General features: G+C 35.9%; 1 long non-coding RNA gene across 1 annotated transcript in view; it reads right to left on the reverse strand.

Moving 5' to 3' along the window:
- Positions 1 to 2,103: 2,103 nt before the first annotated feature.
- Positions 2,104 to 21,431, reverse strand: part of LOC102154002 — a 261,351-nt gene continuing 242,023 nt past the window's right edge. Inside the window, exon 6 of the long non-coding RNA XR_005362823.1 lies at positions 2,104 to 2,226. This is a non-coding gene — a long non-coding RNA (uncharacterized LOC102154002). The remainder of the gene's footprint in view (positions 2,227 to 21,431) is intronic.

Genomic DNA, 21,431 nt, shown 5'->3' on the forward strand with positions numbered 1-21,431 from the left:
TAAATTCCCTTTGTTGTTTAAGTCATTTTGCACTCTGCTTCTGTCACTTTCAATTAAAAGTGTCCTAACTAAACGCTAAACTCTAGAGTTTCTTAATTTCCAAATAGAAGTTAGCTAGATGATTCCAAAGACACAATGGCACCTTGCCTTCAGCTGACTGCTCTAAGTCATTTCATTGTTCCCAAAATCTAAACCTACCCTTAATGGAAATAGTTTGACACTAACCAGCTATCCCAGAGAAAAGGAGATCTTTATATTTTTTTAAAAATTTATTTAGGCTGGGCCTTTTATTCCCGTGACTGATTTATCCTTATTAAAAGCAAAACACTGACAACATAATTGGAATAACTATAGTGTGCCAGGTGACTACATTCAAAGGGGCAGCATTCATTTTATATTGATTGATTTGCTATCTTGTTCATTAAATTCTATTTAAAATTGGAGATCCTGAAACCAATATTGCCCTATATATTAATAAACTAGAATTTAAATAAAAACTTGAAACAAAAAAATTAAAATAAAATTGAAGAAAAAAAGAAACATAAATGGGATTACACATTAGGTGCATTTTTTAAATAATAAATTTATTTTTTATTGGTGTTCAATTTGCCAACATACAAAATAACACCTAGTGCTCATCCCGTCAAGTGCCCACCTCAGTGCCCACCACTCAGTCCCCCTCACCCCCCGCCCACCTCCCCTTCCACCACCTCTGGTTAGTTTCCCAGAGTTAGGAGTCTTCCATGTTCTGTCTCCCTTTCTGATATTTCCCACTTATTTTTCCTCCTTTCCCTTTTATTCCCTTTCACTATTATTTATATTCCCCAAATGAATGAGACCATATAATGTTTGTCCTTCTCCGATTGATTTATTTCACTCAGTATAATACCCTCCAGTTCCAACCATGTCGAAGCAAATGGTGGGTATTTGTCGTTTCTAATGGCTGAGTAATATTCCATTGTATACATAAACCACATCATCTTTATCCATTCATCTTTCAATGGACAACATTAGGTGCATTTTATATTTTATTCCCTTCCATCTCTTTTTTTCTGTGTATGTATGTGTGTGTGTGTGTATTTATGAGTATTTATAAGTATGTAGGTATGTACACAATTTTTACATTTTTCTTACTTTAGGTTTACACTCTTTCACTTTAAGTTTGTAAATATTTAGCCTTTAAGCATCTCTCTAGAAATCACTCAACTAAAATTCACTATTCCTATTTAAATCATTTTAAGTTCTTACAAAACAAATTATCTCTAGATTTAAAATACTTTTCTAATTTCTTCAGTTACTGAAAAGTGTTTATTCCATTGTATATATTACACTTTGGACCAGATTTTTTAAAGTATGGTAGAAGTTTAACATTGTCAGCTTTATCACTCATACTTTGATAAAAATGCCCTTCGGATTTTCACACTTCTAAAATTTCCCTTAATATGCTTTAATTTCATTATAAAACTCTTCTATCATCAACTCTATTTCATGACCACTCTGTCTTAGATAATAACTATATCAACTTGTTCTAATTATCTTTGTTAACATTTGTTTCTTTGCCTTCCAGGGATACTGCCATAATGACAGTGGAGTGCATTTTGCTTACAATGCATCTCAACTTTCAACTGTCATGCATGTTGCATCTACTTATCTATCAATCTCCTATTTATTTGAAATATATATGGCTTCCATTTGAAAACAAAAGACACTATACATAGTGTGTGTGTGTATGTGTATACCTTTTTCTCACTATGAGCATTAAACTACCTCCAGAGCATAAACAGAAAATTACTGGATGGGATTTGGCTAAAAAGAATCTAGAGTGAGATTTGGTAAATGCATAAGGGGCTAACCGTGAAGTAAAAAAAAAAAAAAAAAAGAGAGAGAGAGGAGTAACAATATACTTAGAGGTATATCTAGCCTAGATCTCTGCCTTTTGAAATAAAAAATAATTTATAGGCTCCTTATACCTGCCTAATAAAGTCAAACTTTTAAGCAAGGTACTGAGTCACTGACATAAGCTTCCTTTCTAGTTCAATCTCCTACAGAACCTAACCCCAGTCAGACTTCTTAAACATCCTTTATGCTTTCTTACCTGTTTATCTTTGTTAATGTAGTTCCATTTTCCAGAAAAATTTCTCTCTGTCAAACTGCCGGACTTCAGAAATACCGACAAGTTTATCTTTACAGTATTTTCATGCTTTCTCTATATTCAAACATGCTTTCCTAGAATTAAAAAAAATGAGATTGAAATGGAGAGTAAGCAAGAGAAATTTTAACACTAGTAACACTTGGTGACTTTCTTACTGAATTAGACACATTCTGCTTTGTAGTAGAAGTTGGTATATAAGCCTTGTCTTATATAATTGGATCTATTCATTATTTGTCTTTTTTTTCCAGAGACTTAACCTATAAAATAAATGACTTTTATTTTATATATTTTAAGTCTTTTTTTTTATTAAACAGATGAAAGCATTTCAGGGGATGTATAGAGATGAAAACTCAAGTCTTTGGGCTCTTGAACTTATCCAGAGTTTTTTTGTTTTTGTTTTTGTTTTTTTTAGATTTATTTATTTATTTATGATAGACAGAGAGAGAGACAGAGAGAGAGAGAGAGACAGAGAGACAGAGGGAGAAGCAGGCTCCATGCCAGGAGCCCGACGCGGAACTCGATCCCGGGACTCCAGGATCGCGCCCTGGGCCAAAGGCAGGCGCCAAACCGCTGAGCCATCCAGGGATCCCCTATCCAGAGTATTAACATGGAAGAAAATCTATGATGAGGATTGTCACAGATGGGGAAAGACACCATCTATATGGCCCAAATATTCCTAAGAAATTCTTTCAGATCTAATACATGTGAGTCTAGTTAAAATGTGATTATCAAGGACATTTAGTACCTCTTCTTGCTATGGGGATCCCTGGGTGGCTCAGCAGTTTAGCGCCTGCCTTCTGCCCAGGGCGTGATCCTAGAGTCCCGGGATCAAGTCCCGCATCAGGCTCCCTGCATGGAGCCTGCTTCTCCCTCTGCCTGTGTTTCTGCCTCAATCTCTCTCTCTCTCTCTCTCTCTTTGTTTGTGTGTGTGTGTCTCTCATGAATGAATAAAAAAAAATCTTAAAAAAAAAGACCTCTTCTTGCTAAAGTTTATCTGGTTTATGAGACAAAGAGTAAAGGCTGCTTTGAGAAAAAGAAAATAGGGCAGCCCCGGTGGCGCAGCGGTTTAGAGCCGCCTGCAGCCCAGGGCATGATCCTGGAGACCCTGGATCGAGTCCCACGTCAGGCTCCCTGCATGGAGCCTGCTTCTCCCTCTGCCTGTGTCTCTGCCTCTCTCTCTCTCTCTCTCTCTGCATCTCTATGAATAAATAAATAAAATTAAAAAAAAAAAAAAAGAAAATCTACTGACCAGGAGTTACAAGGACTGGGGACAACAGTGGGTATGACTATTCCATCTGGATTCTTTGCTTCTCAAGCTCTTATAAGACCAGCACTAAAGCAGACCTGTGTTCACACAGCAGCTATCTGCATCATAAAACCAACAAAGACATCCTAAATACATCTAGCTAGTTGTAACATATACAGGTAGGGCTTAGAAGCGAGAGTGGGGATAGAGCTACTGGGGAGTGCAGTCGGTTAAGCGTCTTCTTGGTTTTGGCTTGGTTCACGATCTCATGGGCCCCGAGACTGAGCACTGTGTGGGGCTCCATGCTCAGTGAGGAGTCTGCTACTTAAGTTTCTTTCTTTAGCTTGCTTAGTCTTTCTCTCTCTCTTTCTGATAAATAAATCTTAAGAAAAAAAAAAAAAAAGAAAAGAAAAAGAAGTGAGAGTGGGCACTGAGACAGAAAGAGACCATACTATTGAGGTAAATATTTTTTGTTGCTACATATCAGTAGCATGTCAGATTTTCTTCAGTATCTATACATTAGTTACCCAAAGAGAAAGCAGTGGTGTGAATAGCAAAAACAGAAAGGACCTGTGAAAAGTCACTTAGTGGGGTTATTTTGGAGGGACAGGCCAAATATAAATATGGGTAAAAATAAGAATATGCGGCAGACTCATTATCATCAATGAGAAAAGAGAGAAGGGACATGCTGAAGGGCTCTGCTGATAATATCCACTTTTGTACTGCTTGGTCGTTGTAGGTTGGCTTCTCAAGGTAGCAAACTTAGTCATGCCAATCACATCAAGCAGATTCATGGCCAAGATCAAGTGAAAATATTTCCACTGACCATGAGGGTAATAAAGGAAACTTCTCCCACTTTACCTATATGCAAACATCAAGACTGTATATACTTCTATTCTAATAAAAGTGAATAAGCAAAAACAATAAACAACTTGGTGCCTATTCAAAAAAAATCTGCAAAATACGGGAAGATAAATATAGCACTCAGGTTACAATAGGAAACTGTTTTCTAAAAATACTTAGTTCAGGAAGGAGAAGAACATCTGGTATTAAAAACTTTGCTTTATTTAAAAAAATCAGTAAAACACAGCCCTCTGAAATAAGATAATGTTGAAAGGATAAAGAAATAGAGTTGAAGTGAATTGCACAGTTGCTTCTCCAGTAGCCATCCATTCTTTGTAGCTATACTTTCCATTTCTGTCTCCATCTTCCTTCACTCTCACCTCCATTTAGCCATTTACTTTTAGGGAAGCTAATTTTATCCTTGGGTATAGGCAAGCGGCTGATGCTTCAGGCCTAGTTTTACCAAAGTAATTTTATGTCCAGGTTACAGACACTGATTTGGGTACACTCAGGCCTGGCTTCATAGGGGGCAATCTGTTCAGTTACACAGGGTCCCCCTATTCAGAAGGGACTTGCACTAGGCTTAACGCTCTCTTGCAGCCATCTTGAAATTCTTAATTCTATATTTGAACTTGTGTTTTGCAAGTCAAGTTAATGAGACAATGAAGCATGTGTGTGAGTAGGGGAGGTACCTGTTCTAAGTGTGTCTGCCACTAGTCGCATATGGCATTTGCAGTGTCTCACAAGCTGAGCACAAAATGCCAGTGGCCCCATGATGTGTGGGAGTTCAGCAAGTCTCAAAGTTAGTACAAGGTGTCTTATATCTATGACTGAGTGAGAGCACTGACAGCCCCAAGAAGCCATACTTTCCATTTAAACCGGACTTTACTCCAAACAGAAAGAAGGCAGTGGAGTTCTAAGAAATGATTAAGGAACCCATCAAATCCTTTCTCACTCATGTAACTTCTCTTACTAGCCAACCACTTACATTGAAACTTATGATATAGAAAAATAAATAGGAACTTTTTTTTTTAATTTTTTATTTATTTATGATAGTCACAGAGAGAGAGAGAGAGAGAGAGGCAGAGACACAGGCAGAGGGAGAAGCAGGCTCCATGCACCGGGAGCCTGATGTGGGATTCGATCCCGGGTCTCCAGGATCACGCCCTGGGCCAAAGGCAGGCGCCAAACCGCTGCGCCACCCAGGGATCCCAATAAATAGGAACTTATAGAAAAATAAATTAGATAGATAGAACATTCCATTCCTTATAAATACAATGAAGATAGAGTGATTGTAGAGTGTATGCAGAGCAAAGGGAAAAAAATAAAGAGAGACCAACCAAGAAACAGACTCAAGTATAGAGAACTAATGGTTACCAGACGGGAGGTAGGTGGGAAGATCAGTGAAATAGGTGATGGGGATTAAGAAGTGCACTTGTATTCAGCACTGAGTGATATATGGAAGTGCTCACTATATAGTACACCTGAAACTAATATAACACTATATGTTAACTATATTGGAATTAAAATAAATTTTAAAAAGACTTTAAAAAGAACTAAAATAAAAACCTTGGTTTTGTGTAGGTTTTGACAGTACTAGTAAGAATGAAATATATATGCAAATACCACCTATAAATTGTATAGCTTTGATGATTCTGTATATGAGTTAAGTTTTGTTGCTTTTTTTTAAGATTTCATTTATTTATTTATGACAGACACAGAGAGAGAGAGGCAGAGACACAGGCAGAGGGAGACGCAGGCTACATGCAGGGAGCTGATGTGGGACTTGATCCCAGGACCCCAGGATCACACCCTGGGCAGAAGGCAAGCACCAAACCTCTGAGCCACCCAGAGATTCCCGAGTTGAGTTAAGTTTTGTTCTATTCGCATTTAAGACTGGCATTGCACAATATAAAGATGAATGGTAAAAATGCTGTTAATCTAAAATTTTAATTTTTGTTTACTTAGAATCACAATCAGTAGCAAATACAAAACACCATGACAAATTAAGTAAAGACTATAGGAAAAATGAAAAAGCTTTATATTTTGCCATACTTAATGCCATTTTTTAAATGACTTTTGAACTCTTCATTTTCGTTTTGCACTGAGCCTCAGGAATCACATGCCCATTACTGGCTGGGAAAGCATATAATCCAATTTAGGCCAAGAAGATTGTAGATGATGTTTGTTTAGAGCCACCAGAAAAAAATATTTCTTTGCCTTCTGAGTGTTTCTAGAAGAGATGCAACTTCTCTTCCTTGGCCATGTAGTTGCAGAAATATTGAGAAGTACTGAGACCCTAAGTAAAATTCACCTTTGGATAAGGTGACACTATTGGTAGGCAGGAAAGAAATAAGGCTCTTGAGTCTTTCAATAACACCAATAAATGAAGTCAATAGATCTTAAAAGTTTGAGTAGGGTTTTTAAAATAATTTAATTACTACTTGTATAAGACTTAGATGAAAAAAGAGCTAGATATAATTTGGGGATAACTTAACAGAACTAGGAGAAAATTAGAAAATACTATGCAGAAGATAATATGGTATAACAAAATCAGAAACCGCATTAAAATAATAAAAATAAAAATCCACATGCTGGATAAAGAAAATCAATAATGTGAACAAACCTGAAGAACTATCTGCAGGTACAGAGAATGGCACAAGTTTAAAACAGTGAAAGAAGGTTAATAAGAAAGGATAGGTAATAGTTATCCAACACATTTATGATACTTTTTCTTAAAAGGAGACCAGAACACACAGACTCTAACAATAATATAAAATAGAAAGATACAAATCATTTAAAAAACAATCAAGTTATAAGCAGAATTAGTAAAATAGATTAGCACTTGAAATAACTTGGTGATATTTTATATCTCAAGAATAAAGAAAGAATGTACAAGCATCAAAGCAGAGAAAAACAGATTATCTTACAAAGGAGTAAAATTCAGCTACTCAGGTTTCCCTTGTCAATAGAAAATTTTTAGAAAACAGTGGAGCAATATAAAAATAGTTTTGAGGAAAAGAGTTATGGTTCAATATCCCTAAGCCTGGCCAAGTTGTGATAGTATGTGAAGTCAACACAAACATACATCGCCATATATAAGACTCAGAAAGCTTTCTATCCATAGACTTCCTAAAAAATATTTTTTAAAAATGCAATTCATTTGACCTAATGACAAATCAATATAACCAGTGTCCCAAATCCTCTAAACTTTAAGATTACCCTTCCTAGAATAAAGGGGAAAGGAGAAAAAATGAGTGGGAAATATCAGAAAGGGAGACAGAACATGAGAGACTCCTAACTCTGGGAACCGAACTAGCGGTGGTAGAAGGGGAGGTGGGCGGGGGGTGGGAGTGACTGGGTGACAGGCACTGAGGGGGGCACTTGATGGGATGAGCACTGGGTGTTATTCTGTATGTTGGCAAATTGAACACCAATAAAAATAAATTTATAAAAAAATAAAATGCAAAATATCCTAACAAACAAACAAAAAAAAGATTACCTTTCCTATTAATGCTCAACTAAGTATTTTTGGAGATTCGATCCAAAGAATGTGGAGGGTAGATAATGTTCTCCCAAATATTTCTTAAGATCCAAAGATCTGTCTGATTACATTACTGTCTTTGAACTGTAGCTCTTGCCATCTCTTTACCATATCTTCATGGCATCCCAGACCTTTGCAGTCTGATTTATTTCAAAATATGAATATTTATTCTCTATTTTTCAAGCTCTTGCCAACACAAGATTATTACTCAAATGTAGTGACTCATAAAATTTACTAAGGACTCAAGGACTTCACATAAGAATGACAATACAAAAAAGAAAACCTACAATGCATGTAGGTATCTGTTCCTAAATTCCACAATCCAGTCCCCACAGGATCTGTGTCCCAAGTCTGCCCCTTTGCTGCTGGGAGTCCTCTCATCACAGATATTAGCCTAAAATCTGTTCTCAGACTATAAGCCATAGGGCTCAGCACTGCTCTCACTTTATATTTCAATCTAGGAAACCAAAATATCAGTTAACAGTAATTTCAGTACCTAAGGAAATCTATTGTTTAGTGTTTATTATTCATTCATTTAATCATAAAACAATTTTAATTTTTATTGTTCAATCTCGCCCTTCAAAAATAATCTTTTAACTCCCACTGTTTTCTTTTGGCCTAGCTAATAACACAATATTTTTTCTCCAAACAGTAAAAGTTTCCTTACCACATAGGTATATTTGTATTTAGATCTTTAGAGATGACACACATACACACACACACACACACACACACACACACACACATACTAACACAGACCCTGCAGGTTTCTAATTAGATTTTCTTTCCTGAGGTCAAAGTTACCTGTAGAATTCTTTGTTGTCGCTTATGTTCAAAATACCGCTGCTTTTATAGTCTTCCAAGATAGTACATAAATTACAAAAAAAAAACAAACAAAAAAAAACTATTTGGAATTCTACTCTACTTTGGCAATGTGATCCAAAGAAAATATTTCTTCCCTCCTTTAATAAACTATAGGAATAAGGTCTCTTCTTTTTCATCCATTAAAAGAATTCAAGAAAGTTTACAGTATTTCAACTATTTTTTTGCATTGATAAATATAGAACACTGATTTTAAGTTTGTAGTTGTAGAACTGCTAGGAAAAAGGATGTATATTTTTCAGTAGAGAAAAACAAAGAAAGCGTGATCCTTATTAGCAAATACAGAAACATCAAGAGACCATTATAAATAAAAAAGGACAAGAGATAATATGTTTGGCTAATACCAAACATATCAACTATAACAAATAATTTCATATAGGGCAAAAATTAAAATACAATTCTGGCCTATTTGTGTTCATTATACTAATATTCGGAATAGACAAAAAAAAAAAAAAAAAGACCTGAAAAAAAACTAGTAGGAGAATGACCTAAACTACCATGTATCCACTTTAGGAAATATGTAGCAGTTAAAAAGAATTTGGTTATGTTACATATTCTATGCATTCAAACATGGAATGTCTTCAAGACATAGTAAATTACAAATCAAAGTATAATATCTAAGGCATAATTTCATTTAAAACAAAATAAAACTGTGTATTTCATATGTACAAATATATGTAGGTAAATGTATATAGAGTTCATATCCCATTCAGAGAGATGACAGGTGTTACATTTAAAAAGGTGACTAGAACTAAGTGGGACTCAAAGGGGCTTCCATTAGATATGTATTATTTCTATTTTTTTTTAGAGAGAGAATTTATTTATCTGTTATATTTAAACTTACAAATACATTAAAAATTTTTAAATAGGAACAACAATGCCTATTATTGCTTGAATTAGAAGACTCCTTATTGTAAAATATTTTCTTCTAAATTAATTTATAAATTAATATAATTCGAATCTGAATAGCAACATGATTTTTTGTTTTACCAAAAATCTACATTGTTTCTTTTTTTTCCTCACAGTTAAAAACATCTGTAAATTATTCTCATTGACCCTTGACTTTGGAGAGTGGACTCTGCAATGAATTCTCTAACGTGGAACTTCAAGTTTAGTATTACCCCAATAGGAAATCTTCCTTTCATGTTCAAACAATAGTTCCCTGTGTGACAGAGGAGGTGGCTTTTTTTCTCAAACTATCTATTGTTAGAGACGGAACTTCTTCCTCAGGTGTGCTAGAGACCATCTTTATCTCCATAGTACAAATTCTGTGCCTTTCACCAGTAGGTGGTTTGTTTTGTTTTTTAATTCTGTCTGCATTGTTCTCAACAATTCAAAGGGTATATTTTCTCTTCCCACATCAACTTTTCATCTCTATTTTTCATTTAGAATCAAAAGAATATATTTTATCCCCCTTAGTAATTTCTGGATATAAAGCAATAAAGTATATTCTCTCACTTGGTACTTGTAAGAAATATATAGACAACTTAATTGAATCAAAAGAAATCTGGTGAAACAAGCAGTAGTTCTTACTTTCTGTTAAATAAGAAGTATTATGATCATTTGATTGATGAACTGGGGAGAACTGATGTACAGTCACCATATCCAGGGAATGTTAAGAAGCAGATTAAGAAGCAGATTCTGTCCAAGATGGCAATGTATACAGCAAGATCCTGAACCTACCTCCTCCCAGGAACCCATCTACAACTGTATATGAAACAATTTCCTCTGAAAAAAAAAATAAAAAAAAATAAAAACCTTAAAAACTAGCTGAGTAACTCACTCAGAGGTTAATATGAAGAAAACCACACTGAAGCAGATAGAAAAGGCTGAACAACAATCTTGCCATAATTTCCCCCACCATGCCCTTTGGCCAAGTTTTGCACCTGAGAAGCAGCCCCCAAAATGTCTGGTTTTGAAGACCAACAGAGAGAGCTTGGACCCCAGAGACCCAGGGTCTGTGGTGAACTGAGGGGCTGCTTTTAAAGGGCTCACATGTAGATTCACTGGCCCCAGGGTTCAAAGCAAAAGTAGCCCTTTGAAAACTACCCAGACTTTATGTGAAAGAGGCTCACTTGCTAGTTTTAAGCCACAGACTGAGGGACAGACTCTGGGGAAGGAGGCTGGTGGATGCCAGCTTTGCACTCCCTGTTTGCCTTGTTAAAGATAGTGGGTGCCATCGTTTTCCCTTTATTCATTTTTGGCAGGTTCTATCTTTGCACTCCCCATCTACATTTTTCCAGCTGGAGGACACCATCCTAACACTCTCCCTTGCCACACTACAGCTTGCCAGGATCTCCCAGAAACGAGCTTATACACTCATCTGGAGTCCCAATTTTTGTGACTGCTGCACAGGGCATACCTTCAGATTTACTGGTTCTGGTGGCCATTGGAGCTTATATTTGTGGTCCCACAGGACTATATGTATTTGCATTCTTTATTTTAATAAATTTTTTATTCAAATATAATTAACATACAGTGTTGAATTAGTTTCAAGCGTAAGATATAATGATTCAACATGTCTATACATTTCTCAATGCTCATCAAAATAAGTATACTCAAACTTTTTTTTGAGAGTTGGGGAGGGGTAGAGGGAGAAAGAGAGAATCATAAGCAGGCTCTACCCCCAACACAGGGCCCAATGTGGGCTCCATCTCAAAACCCTGAGATCACGACCTGAGCCAAAATTCAAGTGTCAGATGCTTAACTGACAGACACCCAAGTTCTTCAAGGTAAGTATACTCTTAATTGTATTTGCATTTTTTAAAAGCCACTACCAGGCACCCCGGGTGGCTCAGCGGTTTAGCGCAGCCTTCAGCCCAGGCCTGATCCTGGGATCCCCAGATCGAGTCCCACGTCAGACTCCCTGCATGGCGCCTGCTTCTCCCTCTGCCTGCGTCTCTGCCTCTCTCTCTGTGTGTCTCTCATGAATAAATAAATAAAATCTTAAAAAAAAATAAAGTAAAATAAAGGCCACTACCTGAGGGTCTGGCTTCCAACCAGCCTAAATCTAGATATTGACTGAGATCCTCCCCTTTGAGACGCTAACTGGTCTTGGCACATCCTCAACTACTGGAAGCTATTAAAAATAAAATAGGCTGTTTTGACAGTTACAAAAGCTTGAAAGAAAACCAAGAGCTACAACAGGGTTGAACCCTAAGGTTCATCTCCTACATGAGGCCACTGGGAGAGATGGCTAATTCATCAGATACATAAAAAAAAATTACAGTCAAGCAAATTGAAGGTACAGACAATGTTCCAAACAGCAAGATAAAACCTCAGGGGGAGAAAAAAAAAAAAAAAAACTAATGAAATAGGTAAGTAATTTACTTAACAAAGAGATTCTTTCATGCTCTTAGTCAAATGTAGATTAGAATTTAGTCATCTGAAAGACTAAACTGGCCAATAATTTGATGGCTTCTGGGTGGAGGGTCAGCTTGACTGTCAACAGGATCATCTGCCTGGCTGTCTCCAGTATGGCAGTCTCAGAATAATTGGGATTCTTCCATAGGAGCTCAGGGATCCAAGCATAGTTGTACTAGCAATCAAGGTGAAACCTTCATTACCTTTCCTGACCTAGCCTTGGAAGTCATGCAATATCACTTCTGTAATCTTGTAGTTTGTATCTTAGAGTTTGTAATCATATAATCTTTGTATCTAGATTCAGTGGAAAGAGACAGATCCCACCTCTCCATGGGAAGTGTCAAGGTTACAATTGCAGGAGAGCATGTGTTATAGATGTTTAGTCCTCTTTGAAAATAGGATCTACAGAAGGCCATCATTTGGCTATATAAAAAGTCACATATTTCCCATATGACTTATGTGAATAAAGACAATTTTACTTCCTTTCCTATCTGGATGTCTTTTATTTCTTTTCCTAGGTTAACTGCACTAGCTAGAGTCAATAGTAGTGTTGAACAGCAGTGATGAGAGTAAGACCTTTGTCTTGTTCCTGATCTAAGGGGGAAAAGTATTCTTTCACCACCAAGTATGATGTTTATTAAGCATAAATTACCAAGTTGAAAAAATTTCTTCTATTTCATTTGCTGAGACTTTGTTGTGGCTTTTAATCAGTAATGGATAAGAGATTTGGACCCAGGAAATTTAACAAAAATCCCCTACCCCTGGACAAGCAGAGCAGGACTAACTCCATTTTGTGCTGCACCGGCCACCTCCTGTATGACCCCCACATGACCTGCTTATTGCTTAAGGCGCTGCCCCACCCTAGTCAAGCCGCTGGGCACACCCTTACCCGAAATTGGCTCATAACAATGTAACCCCGCCTTGTGCCCGCCAAAACTGCGCATCGATTCTGACCAGAGTGACAGGCCAGCTCAAATGGTCACTATAGGGTAAACTGTGATTCAATTGGCCACCTGCGTGTGGACCAACATGACTCTGCAACTTTCTGTGTATGTTACAATCCCATTGGCCACTGGCCCCTATAAAGCTGCTACGCCTATTAGTCTTGGGGTCCAAGTCCCTGCTCTGCTGTGTCGCTGTGTTGGGTACACTTGGACCCAAGCTGGAGCTTGTAAAGAAACCCTTGTGCTGCTTGCATCGGTTTCCGCTCCTTGGTGGTTTCTCGGATTCGCAATCTTGGGCACAACAACACTTTTAAGATTCTTCTTTTATGATTATACTATGATTTTTCTTTTTTTAATGTACTGGAGTAAATTACATTAATTGATTTTCAAATCAATTATACCAAGATTATCCTAAGGTAAACCCACTATGTCATCTATAATCCTTTATGTGTACTATTGGATTCCATTTGGTAAGTTTTATAAGGAGTTGTTGTGTCCATATTCATGGAGAACAATGGAATGTAGTCTTCCTTCTTGTAATATATATATATGTATATAATACAATATATATATAAATTTTTGTTTTGTTTTGTTTTGTTTTGTTTTTGGAATACGTCTAATGCTCCCTGTGGAATGAGTCGGAATGCATTTATTCCTTTTCAATTTTATGGAAGAGTTTGTGTAGAATTATTTTTTTCCTCCTTGTTTGGTAGAATTAAAAAATAAAGCCATTATGGTTTGGGACTTTTTTCTTTTCTTTCTTTCTTTTTCTTTTTTTTGTAAGGGTTTTATCTATGAATTTAATTTTTAAAAATAGATATGTCTATTGGGGCAATCTATTCCTTGAAAGAACCCTGATAGTGTCTTTAAAGCAATTTAATCCATTTCATAGAACTTTTAATTAGCATAAAGTTGTTCACATTATTTTATTATCCTTTTAATATCTGTAGGGACATGTCACTTTTTTCATTCTTGACAATTGGTAATTTCCATTTTCTCTATTTTTTTTAAAGATTTTATTTATTTATTCATGAGAGACACAGAGAGAGACAGAGATATAGGCAGAGAAAGAAACAGGTTCCATACAAGGAGCCCAATGCAGGACTCAATCCCAGGACCCCAGGATCATGATGTGAGCCAAAGGCAGAGATGCTCAACCACTGAGCCACCCAGTGTCCCTTTATTCTTACTGTTTCCTGGGGTTATGATTTTATTAATCACCCCAAAGAAGCAGCTTTTTGTGTCAGGACTTTTTCTTTATGTCTTTTCTATTTTCTGTTTCATTCACTTCATCTCTTAGTTTTCTTATTTCCTTTCATTTGCGTATTTGGAGTTTAATTTGCTCTTCTTTTTCTATTTTCAAAAGGTGATATTTAGGTCATTGTTTTTAGACCATTGTTCTTTCCTTCTGAGAATTATTTTACCTGTATCCCACCAACTTTGATGGGTTGTTTTCATTTTCATGTAGCTCCAAACATTTTATAATTTTCTTCTGACCAATGAGTTATTTAGAAGTCTTTAGTTTTCAAATATTTGAGGATTTTCCAGATATCTTTATTGTACTGATTTCTAATTTGATAATATTGTGATCACAGAACAAACTCTGCATTATTTGACTCTTTTTATTTTATTATTTATTTATTTAATTTATTGGAGTTCAATTTGCCAATATTTAGCATAACACCCCTCTGTTATGCGCAGGTGTCTGTTAGTGTCCCCGGGGGCCCGAGGGCATCCCCGCCCTCCTGGGTCCTGCTCTAATTCCCTGCGAGGCCTTTCCGCCCTAGAAGTGCAAACTCTTCTCACTGTAGGGTTCCAGCTGTTCTCTCTTCAAATCTCAGGCCAAATTCATAGGTTTTCAGGATGATTTGAAAGTTATCTAGGTAAGTTGGTGGGGACAGGTGACTCGGGGACCCTACTCCTCTGCCATCTTGCCCGCCTCTTGACTCTTTTTAAATGTAATGAAACTTATTTTATGGCCCAGAATATGAACTAAATATTCCACACGTATTCGAAAAAGCTCTGTTGTTAAGTGTATTGTTCTATACACGTCAGCTAGTTCTGGTTGGTTGTTAGCATATTTCTGGTTGGTTGATAAAGTCCTCTTTATACTTGTTGATTTTGTTTCGGCTTGTATCAGTTGTTGAGAGAAATTTGTTAAGTTTATGACTATAATTGTGGATTTATCTGTTTCTTTCCACATCCATTAGTTGTGGCTTCATGCATTTTGAAGCTCAGTTATTAGATATATATACAATAAGGACTGTTACACTGTATAAAAGAACCAATCACTTATCATCACTCACTCTTTACCCTTGATATCTATGTTCTGACATCTACTTTGCCACTGTTAATAAAGCCCCTTCAAGTTTTCTTTGCTTAGAGATAGCAGGGTAAGTATATTTCCACCCTTTTATTTTTGGTCCATGTGTATCTTTATTATTTTTAATTTTTTTGTTTTTAATAATAGATTTATTTTTTATTGGTGTTCAACTTGCCAACATACAGAATAACACCCAGTGCTCATCCCGTCAAGTGCCCACTTCAGTGCCCGTCACCCAATTACCCTCACCCCTCACCCACCTCCCCTTCCACCACCCCTAGTTCATTTCCCAGAGTTAGGAGTCTCTCATGTTCTGTCTCCCTTTCTGATATTTCCCACTTAATTTTTCTCCTTTCCCCTTTATTCCCTTTCACTATTATTTATATTCCCCAAATGAATGAGAACATATAATGTTTGTCCTTCTCTGATTGACTTATTTAACTCAGCATAATACCCTCCAGCTCCATCCACGTTGAAGCAAATGGTGGGTATTTGTCGTTTCTAATGGCTGAGGAATATTCCATTGTATACATAGACTACATCTTCTCTATCCATTCATCTTTCGATGGACACCGAGGCTCCTTCCACAATTTGGCTATTGTGGACATTGCTGCTAGAAACATCGGGGTGCAGGTGTCCCTGTGTTTCACTGCATCTGTATCTTTGGGGTAAATCCCCAACAGTGCAATTGCTGGGTCGTAGGGCAGGTCTATTTTTAACTCTTTGAGGAACCTCCACACAGTTTCCCAGAGTGGCTGCATCAGTTCACATTCCCACCAACAGTGTAAGAGGGTTCCCCTTTCTCCACATCCTCTCCAACACTTGTGGTTTCCTGCCTTTTTAATTTTCCTCATTCTTACTGGTGTGAGGTGGTATCTCATTGTGGCTTTGATTTGTATTTCCCTGATGGCCAGTGATGCAGAGCATTTTCTCATGTGCGTGTTGGCCATGTCTATGTCTTCCTCTGTGAGATTTCTCTTCATGTCTTTTGCCCATTTCATGATTGGATTGTTTGTTTCTTTGCTGTTGAGTTTAATACGTTCTTTATAGATCTTGGAAACTAGCCCTTTATCTGATATGTCATTTGCAAATATCTTCTCCCATTCTGTAGGTTGTCTTTTAGTTTTGTTGACTGTATCCTTTGCTGTGCAAAAGCTTCTTATCTTGTGGAAGTCCCAATAGTTCATTTTTGCTTTTGTTTCTCTTGCCTTCGTGGATGTATCTTGCAAGAAGTTACTGTGGCCGAGTTCAAAAAGGGTGTTGCCTGTGTTCTCCTCTAGGATTTTGATGGAATCTTGTCTCACATTTAGATCTTTCATCCATTTTGAGTTTATCTTTGTGTATGGTGCAAGAGAGTGGTCTAGTTTCATTCTTCTGCATGTGGATGTCCAATTTTCTCAGCTATGTGTATCTTTATATTTAAAGTGAATTGTAGATTCACAGTAAGTACATAAGTGTTTTTTAGGGTGGGAGCATAAGCAAATATGTGTGGAGTGCCTCCCAACTTTTTAAAATTATGGTAAATTAAATGGAAAATGGTTGTTTTATTGCTTCCTTCATCCTCTGGGCCAGTAGGAGATTGATAACTAAACATACCGTAACCCAGAAAAGGAACACAGATTAAAAACTCTAAAACAGAGAAACTGTGTGATTTCCATCCTAAACTATGAGAAATCTGTTGGTTCCATTTCCTGAAACAAAGTAATCTGGAGGGAAGGTTGGTGAGGAGAAGTAACAGAAACTGTGGTGTTTTTTGTTTTGACCCCTTCAAGAGTCAGTAGTTTTCTTATTTTTTTCTATACAGGACTAGATAATAAATACTTTAGGCTTTGCAGGCCATGCAATCTCTGTAGTAACTACTCAACTCTGCCACTCTAATGCAAAATCATCGATAAAAATCACCTAAAGGAATGGGCATGGCTGTGTTCCAATAAAACTTTATTTATGGTTACTGAAATTCAAATTTTACATAATTTTCACATGCCACAAAATATTAATCTTGTTTTGGTTCTTTCAACCTTTTAAAGTATAGAACTTATTCTTAGCTCAAAAAAGCTAGTGGCTCAAATTGTGGTAGGCCAGAGTCTTCTGACTCTTGCACTAGAATGGCAAGTGAATAGGTTCATATAATGATAAAGAATGATCATATACAGATGACAACAGGTAGAATCAGAATCAAAGAGATAAGAAGATTATGAGAAAATGGCTGTAAAGAGGGAGAGATGATATGGAAAGGAAAGAATGAAAGGGAAGAATTATTTGCAAATATATAGTTTTCCCTATAGAACAGTGACTCAGAGTATCATGACTGTCTCCATGGCACTATATTTCTTTGCTTCCCAGAATTCTCAACCTCTGCTCAGAGAAACACTATCTTATTTACTTGAGGGACCTCCTAGACTACCCTTTGTGATCTGCAGACCAAATATTATAATTGACTTCTTTCTGCAAACTCTCCGTTACAAAATTCAGATAGAGTTCTTCTAAAAGCTATGAATCTTAGCTCTCAAAAGATGGCAAAGATCATTCTTTTTTTTCCCCAGAGGATCTAGACATTTAGCATCATATTTTAAAAAATTTTAAGTCAGAGACTAAAGCAGATTTTCTTTTAAATATCAAATTAAATGTTTCTGTCTAACCCCTCAATTCCTATGCAGTCTTCTTTCTGTCATGTGGCCTCAAGGGAAACTAAAGAAGAAAAAAAGAGTTGAAAAAAACAGATTTAGAGTTTGTATCTAGCAGGTGGCAGAGAGATATAAAGAGATCAAAATTACCAGACCCTTCTCTATCTTTGCCCTCCACCCATATCCCCCGATTTTGTCTCATGATAAAGTCTAGAACATTAAAATAAGGATGGAGTGCTTTGGCCTTTAGGTTTGAAGGGACAATGTATTCAGGTTTTTCAAATTAATAGCTAAATTCATGGCCCTAGAGGTTTTTAAAAATTATTAAATCAAATTTTTAGAAATACTGTAAAATCATCTAAATTTCTGGGTGTGCTGTGTGATATTTCTGGTTCTCTTTCACACTTAAAGCTCTCATTGAGAAGAAAACATTTTTCTGCATTAAACTGTAACATGATTTGGCATTTATATATCCTGTATGAGAGAGTGAAACACTACCTGCTTTAAATTGTGATTTCTAGGAGGGTTTCTGGATATAGTAAAGCCTAGGATACCCAAAAAATAAAATAAAGATTTTGAAATTGACTTGCCAACGCTAAGATTCATATGTCTATTTTTACTCAACACCAAATAAAGGTACCATTTCTAATCCAAGAACTTCACTCTGCTGTCTTCTAGCACATTGGCATTTTCCACAGGCATTTCTTGCTTTACTTGATGTATTTTTTTCCAGTTTTTCTTAATATGATATCTGAGAAATTTTTTTGCTAAGTATTGATTCAAAAATTTAAAATTAAGGTTAAATTGTGGCTAATCAGCATACTGTAAATGCGATTTACTATTTTCATAGGTTTATTGTGCTTGACTTTGATTTAAAGAAAATCTAAATAAAATTTCAAGAACAATTCAGAGAATTTTTTTAAGTTGTACAATGAAGCATTGTTCTGAATGTAATCTAATACTGTAAGAGCTCTCCATTGCCTTCTATATGTAGCTGGAAAAAGAATAGTTTTGGTCAAAAGATTTAATTTTCCTATAGCTAAAACATGCTGAAGGATAGTATGATTTCTCTAAGTGCTAAGTTTATTTAATTATTTTGAGATATTTTGTACATTATAATTCAACTCCAAATTGAAGTAATTTATCCCATTGTGTTTTCAACCATATGAGGTCAAATTATGTCTTTCATAATTATTTTGTATTCATAGGTTATTACTTTCTAAGATTACTTACTTAGTTTCAAAACAGAAAACATGGTTACACAGACATGATTACTATGAAAAGAAGATTTTTAAATATTTGATTTCACAAATTCATGAGAAGGCAAAATTTTCATTTTGTTTTGGTTTTCCATTTGCTTCACTTAAATTTTCCCAAATTATGCCGAAAATACTTTCTAGTTTTATAATAAATGTCATTTCTGATATTTCTGTGATATCTGTGGTGTAATCTTTACTTTGTCCTACATTTTTTCTTATGAAACATAAGCAAGAGAAATTCTCACTTTATGAAGTAACATATACTTTACCCAGTGAAATACTCAACTGAAGGATGCTGCTAAAGCCAATAGCTTTGAAAGCTTAGGAGAAATGATTAGAAGTTGATATGAACAAAACTAACAATACCAGAGTAATAAATTAGGATAAAATAACCAGATCTATCCATGCTTATTCTGCAGAACATAATCTCCTAACATTTATAAAAACATTCAAGCTCTATTCTTGGATTAAGTGACATGTCTGCATTTTACCACTTGTTTATAATGGCCTGTTGGTTATATCATTTTCCCAGTATGATTAGACTAAAAACCCAAAATCCAGTATCAATAACAGCCCTGTTATTCCTATATATCCCATAATCCTAAAAGGAAACACAGAGGTAAAGGTTACAAAAGTGTTTTCTCTGCCACTCCATGAAATCTGTCCTACTTGCAAGTGAAAAGGCTCCTGTAGGACCCTTTCTTGCCATCAAGAATCCAAATTAGCAACAGCTTGCAATGATAATCAGTTCATTTCAGTGTACTCAAAATGGGCTCATTATTATTAATTTTTGCCAACTCCCAAGCAATTCATGAACCATTTTTAGATTTTCAAAAAGCAGTTCATGAATCAGACAAAAAAAATTTAAAAGGAACCCATCCCACAATGAGATGATGACTCAGAGTCCTTTGCTGTAGCTGTGTCAACTGCCGAGCATCTGAAATCTGATGAGGATGGGGCTGATGGAGAAAAGGCCATGATGAGCATGAAACAATGTGTTGAATTTACATGTTAAAACTTCTTGTTGGTTTTGGCAATTTTTGCTGAGGATTATTGAGAAATCCATAACATCTGGATGTGGGGGAGAAGCTCCACTAAAATGATGAAGTTTATATTGGTCGACAAGACTATAAATGGAAAAGAAAGTAGTTTCTTAACACAGCTGTTTCCAATTTTGTTAACATTTTAGGCCAAATTCATTTGAAAAAAAAAAAGAAATAACATAAAACTCTAATGTTTGAGATATACTTTACAAGTCTGATTTAATGTACACATGCTGAAGACATTCTTGACTCAAACTAATATATACAGAGGATGGTCAAATGAACCAGTGGTCGAAGTCTAGGCCTTAAACCTGCCTTTGAGATGGATACTAGCAAGTCATTTTGTCAAGAAATTTGGATTTAAAAGTCAAATAATCCCTTTAAGTTAATTTGTTTTTAAGTGAAATAGAACCATCAGATTCCTGGCACCGTCTTATGTTTCAATACATATCATATCTTTCATGCCTTAAAATAATTGAATGGACAAATCATTAATTGAATTTCAGATGAACTAGATATTCTCCATTCTCCCCACTGATTGGATGACATCTTATTCATCACTTTTTCTTTCTACACTTCATTTTCTCCTGTAAAATGAAAATTATGTAAGAAGATAAATAAAATATATGCAAACATATTTTTTGTGTGTTTTGGGTTTTTTTTTGTTTTTGTTTTTAAAGACTTTATTTATTCATTCATGAGAGACACAGAGAGAGAGAAGCAGAGACACAGACAAAGGGAGAAGCAGGCTCCATACGGGAAGCCCGACGTGGGACTCAATCTGGCTCTCCAGGAACAGGCCCTGGGCTGAAGTCAACGCTAAACCACTGAGCCACCCAGGCTGCCCTTTTCTTGTGCTTTGGAAAGGAATATTGCATAAGCCAAATACAATAATATATATGCACACAAATGTACACATTCCTACACATACAAATATATTTATTTATTTAAATCAGTGTCTCTTTGGCTTCCAAATTCTCATTTTCCCATTACTAGTTTTCTCATATCTCTTCTCATATTTTAGCAGAAAAACGACGGCAAACATTAAAAAGTTCTCTATTCCATTTTCTCTTTGCCTCTTATTTCTTTCTTTTCCTTTCCTTTCACTTTTCTTCTATTGCAGCCTTCAAATACCTTCCCAGTTTATTACACAAAGAACAAAAGCAAAATAGAAAGCTCAAAGACAAATAGGCTTTCCTGTGATTTTC

This window comes from Canis lupus, chromosome 8 (genome assembly GCF_011100685.1).
Source record: "Canis lupus familiaris isolate Mischka breed German Shepherd chromosome 8, alternate assembly UU_Cfam_GSD_1.0, whole genome shotgun sequence".
Classification (NCBI taxonomy): Eukaryota; Metazoa; Chordata; class Mammalia; order Carnivora; family Canidae; genus Canis; species Canis lupus.